The sequence below is a fragment of the Sapajus apella genome, unplaced genomic scaffold, assembly GCF_009761245.1.
Source record: "Sapajus apella isolate SASKATOON/1434 unplaced genomic scaffold, GSC_monkey_1.0 scaffold465, whole genome shotgun sequence".
Lineage (NCBI taxonomy): Eukaryota > Metazoa > Chordata > Mammalia > Primates > Cebidae > Sapajus > Sapajus apella.
This window is the reverse complement of record NW_022437401.1, coordinates 29,256-34,243: the sequence shown is the minus strand read 5'-3', so window position 1 is coordinate 34,243 and position 4,988 is coordinate 29,256. Positions and strand designations below refer to the sequence as shown.

At 42.4% G+C, this 4,988-nt stretch overlaps 1 pseudogene; it reads left to right on the top strand.

The window, feature by feature from the left end:
• Nucleotides 1-314: 314 nt before the first annotated feature.
• Nucleotides 315-4,988, top strand: part of LOC116545969 — a 9,779-nt pseudogene continuing 5,105 nt past the window's right edge.

The following is a 4,988-nucleotide window of genomic DNA, read 5'->3' as shown; positions in this document are numbered from 1 at the left end:
TGCCTCTCACTGCCATAAGGGACCCCAGGAGCTGGACATGGCATTCTTTGTCATGTCTGATGAGGAGCTGGAGGGGTCCCAGATCATATAGACCTTGATCAAATTGGAGCCAGAGTGGAGTCAGGCAGAACTCTGTACTGATTCAGAGGCACCGAGTGTGAAATAAAGTCTCCACTCAGAGCTTCCATTAGAGCATCAGGCTCAGTAGTAAGTCCTTTCTGCTGTTGCTATATTTGCCCCGTGACAGCTGGTGCTTGAAGGAAGGAGAAACCGTTGTGCATGCAGGAAAGTACATGCAATGAGAAAACTGGGACATGATTCATAAGGCAGGAGGGACTCTTTTCTCTTTCACAGTAGATGTGGGACTCCCTGTCATCTTTGTCCTGGTGCCCCAAGTGCAGAAGGTAAACTTTCCTGCTCTCAGTTGGGTGACCAACAATGGGAGCTGAAATTCAGAGAATCAGTGGCAGCCTCTCTCCATCCCCCAACCCAGAAAATCTAAGGTAAAGGCTTAGGACTCTTGCATTTTATTTTCACCATGCATTTTTCTTCGCTGGTTAAGAAAATAATCAAATGGCTGAGCATGGTGGCTTACACCTGTAATTCTAGCACTTTGGGAAGCTGAAGTGGGAGGATCACCTGAGATCAGGAGTTCGAGACCAGCCTGGCCAACATGGCAAAACCGTGTCTCTACTAAAAATACAAAAATTAGCCAGTTGTAGTGGCATGCATCTGTAGTCCCAGCGACTCAGAAGGCTGAAGCAGAAGAATCACTTGAACCTGGAAGGTGGAGGTTGCAGTCAGCTGAGATCTTGCCACTGTGCTCCAGCCTGTGCAACAGAGTCAGATCCTGTCTCAAAAAAGGAAGAGAGAGAGAGAGAGAGAGAGAGAGAGAAAAGAAGAAGAAGAAGGAGATGGAGGAGGAGGAGGAGAAGGAAGGAAGGAAGGAAGGAAAGAAGGAAAATAGAGAAAATAACTAAATGTATAAAAATCAAGGGTTGCAATTCTGCAGTTCTTCTGGCACCCAGAGCTTCTGGACTAGACCAAGGGTGCCATGTGCTTGTCACTGCCCCACCACTCAATGGCTGTGACCACAGGTGAATCTCTCCAAGTCCTGATGCTTTTTAATTCATCTGTGACACATGGATAAACACATTCATCCTAGTGAGAATAAAAGAGAACACATCTCATCCTTACTGAGATGCAGTGAGGGTCTCTCCAGTACCAAGGGGTAAATGCAGAGAGAGACATGAAAGTGAAGTCATTAGATTATATGATTTTCAGATACATGACCCTTAAAAGCAGGAAGCAAACACATCATACTTGCAAAGCCCTGGGTAAAAAATCCCTTTTTACTGTAGTAGTGACTACAAAATAATTATTTCTCCTAATTTGTAGAAAATTAGGGGAAATTTTGCTCTCTCAGCATCTCAAGAAACTTAAATACAGCTTGTGATTATGTATCAGATTGGGATGACAAGCTTTGTTCTGAGTAAACTGAAAAGAACTGGGGGCATCTCCGCTTTTGAGTGGGGACCATGGTACCCAAAATGGCTTGGAAATGACCCTTTATCATCTATGCTTGTCAATTTTCAATTGATTCACTCAATTCTTAGAAAGCCCAGGTAATTCATAATCTTGAAAATATTCCATGTCCAGATACTAGGCAGGGTAATATGTGTGTTTCAATTTGCTAGTGTGGCCATAATGAAGCACCATACAATGGGTGACTCAAAAAACAGAAATTGCCAGGCATGGTGGCTCATGCCTGTAATCCCAGCACTTCAGGAGGCTGAGGCAGGCAGATCACCAGGTCAAGAGATCGAGAACATCCTGATCAATATGGTGAAACCCTGTCTCTACTACAAATGCAAAAATTAGCCGAGCCTGATGGTACACATCTGTAGTCACAGCTGCTCTGGAGGTGAGGCAGGTGAATCACTTGAACCTGGGAGGTGGAGGTTGCAGTGAGCCAAGATAGCACCATTGCACTCCAGCCTGGGTGACAGAGGAAGACTCTGTCTCAAAACAAAAACAAACAAAGAAACAAAACAGAAATGTATTGTGTCACAGTTTTGGAGGCTGGAAGTCCAAGATCATGGTGTTGGCAGTGCACATTTCTTCTGCACCTTCTTTACTTGGCTTGTAGATGTCTTCTCCCTAGGTCTTCACATGCTCATTCCTCTGTGTCTGTCTGTGTCCTAATCATCTGTTTTTATAAGGACACCAGTCACATTGAATTAGGGCACACTCACATGACCTCATTTTACCTTTATGACTTCCTTAAAGACCTCTCCAAATGCAGTCACTTTCTCAGGTACTGGGGGTTAGGATAATAAACATGTCAATTTGGGGAGATACAATTTAGCCCATAACAATCTGGATTATCCTTGAGATTCCATTTTCTAAAGAATAAAATAGAGGCAACCTCTTTGGCTTGACTCTGTCTCTTGATACTCTGAAATTTGGTTCTTACAATGAGAACAAAAAAAAGGAGAGTCAAAGGTTGGTGTCGCCTAGAATGTGAGCCCTCCCTAACTCTGGCTGCCCCAAGACCCAGTGCTGTGTCATTCCTGAAAGTCTTGCTTCATTCTAGTGATTCTGGCTCCAGCTTTTCAACTGGAAAGATAATTCTCTCCTAGAGGAAAAACTTCTGCTGCTGTGCAGGCTTCTTTTCTTTATATTTTCAGGACAAAATATCAATACCCCATATTGTGATGAATATGTTGGCTTCATTTAGATGGAAGGGACGTGACAATGGACCTTTTGAGCCAGGATTTCTCTGGGCCTTTTCATGGGATTCAGTCCCTGCCATGGTGGGTGAAAGGACAGCTCTTGGTATGGGGTTTAGTCTTTACAATGAACAAAGCTGTTTGGGCAGCAGATTTAGCTTTGGAAACTTGAAGCTTAGGCAGGAGTGTGATCCTCCTCCCCATTCAAAAGGTCAAAGTAGAGCAGGTTCTTGTTCACAGTGCAGTGAGTGAGAGAAAGGAAAGTGACAGAGAGCCTTCTTTCACCATTTTGTAGCATGAATGCATCCAAATCTCTGGTGTTTTAAAGATCCACTTATCTGTAAAGCAGAATTGTGGAGGAGGGAAGCACATTATCCCTGCTACTGGAGAGATCCCTGAGGAGAGATTTGTGATCCCCAAATTTACCAAAAATGACACACAATTTCATCAAAATAAAGTGACAGTGTGGCTTTATTTAGAGCTTTGACTCCACACCTGCTTCCTAAGACATGGTCCTTCCCCAGGATACTATATGTTAGGAACAAACAGTTCCTTTTGAGAAGTTTTACTTCTTTTTTCTTTGGAAGATGACGGAAGGAGATGAAGGAAGGAGATGAGGAAAGGAGATGTTCTTTGTTCTCAAAAGCAACTTCCTTGTCCTTGTACCTCCTCACCCCTAGTTATCTTAGTCACCTGCTTGGTCACCAACTCTTCTTGCCAGTCCCAATCTGTGGAAAAATATGCCTCTCCACTTCCTGGTTCTTTACTCCACAAGTAATCTTTCCTACCTTTGCTGTGCCCCCACATACCCATATCTCGGACATGTCTCTCCCTGCCACGTTTATAACCAACACACGCCTCCCATAGAATCTTATGAGAGATCATAAAAACATTCTTAGTTACTATTTTCATGAATATCCTTTTCTACCCTTGCAATTTCCACTTCTATGTGTCCTTAGATCAAAAGTGAGTATCTTGTAGCCAGGATATGGTTATATATGAGTCATGAATAAACACACCCATTCTAGTGAGAATATATGAGAACACATCTCATCTCTACTGAGATGCTGTGAGGGTCTCTCCAGTACCAAGGGGTAAATGCAGAGAGAAACATGAAAGTGATGTCATTAGCATATACGACTTTAAGAAACATGACCCTTAAAAGCAGGAAGAAAACACATCATACTTGCAAAAAGTAAAATGGGTAAAAATCCCGTTTTACTTTCGTAATGATTAAAACATAATTACTTCTCATAATTTCTAGAAAATTAGGGAAATACGTACTCTCTCATCATCTCAAGAAACTTAAATGCAGCTTGTGATTACATATCAGAATGGGACCACAAGCTTTGTTTTGAGTAAAACTGAAAAGAGCGATCATGGGACCCAAAGTGGCTGGGAAATGACCCTTTATCATCTACACTTGTCAATTTTCAATTGATTCACTCAAGTATTAGAAACCTCAGATAATTCATAATCATGTCCAGATACTAGGCAGGGTATTATGTGTGTTTTAATTTGTTAGGGTGGCCACAAAAAAGTACCACACACGGGATGACTTACAGAACAGAAATTGCCAGGTGTGGTGGCTCACACGTATAATCCCAGTACTTTGGGGGGCTGAGTCCAGCAGATCACAAGGTCAAGAGATGAAGGTCATCCTGGCCAACATGGTGAAACCCTGTCTCTAATAAAAATACAAAAATTAGCTGAGCATGGTGATGCAGAACACAGGAGAAAGAAAAATACTTCAAGCTTAGCTTTTTCATGGCCCCTAAAATTCTGAAATATAAAAAGAGAAATTTATAGACAAGTTGAACAAGTATCAAAAGTATTACAGAAGCATAGTTTTATACCCTAAAACGTCTATGCTATGCCCGGTGGCCTGGGCTGCAATCCCAGCACTTTGGGAGACCAAGGCAGATGGACCATATGAGGTCAGCAGTTTGAGAACAGCCTGACAAACATGGTGAAATCCTGTCTCTTCCAAAAAAAAAAAAAAATACAAAATTATGCAGGTATGATGGTACGCTCCTGTAATCACAGCTACTCAGGTGGCTGGGGTAGGGGAATTGCTTGAAGCTGGGAGGCAGGTGTTGCAGTGAGCAGGGATTGTGCCATTGCACTCCAGTCTGGGCAACAACAGAGAAAGTCCTTCTGAAGGAGGAGGGGCGGGAATCTAGCTGTGACCAGACTAATTCAAAACAAATGTCTAAATTTCAAGTTATTTTTTATTGTATTTCATTAGTAAATTAA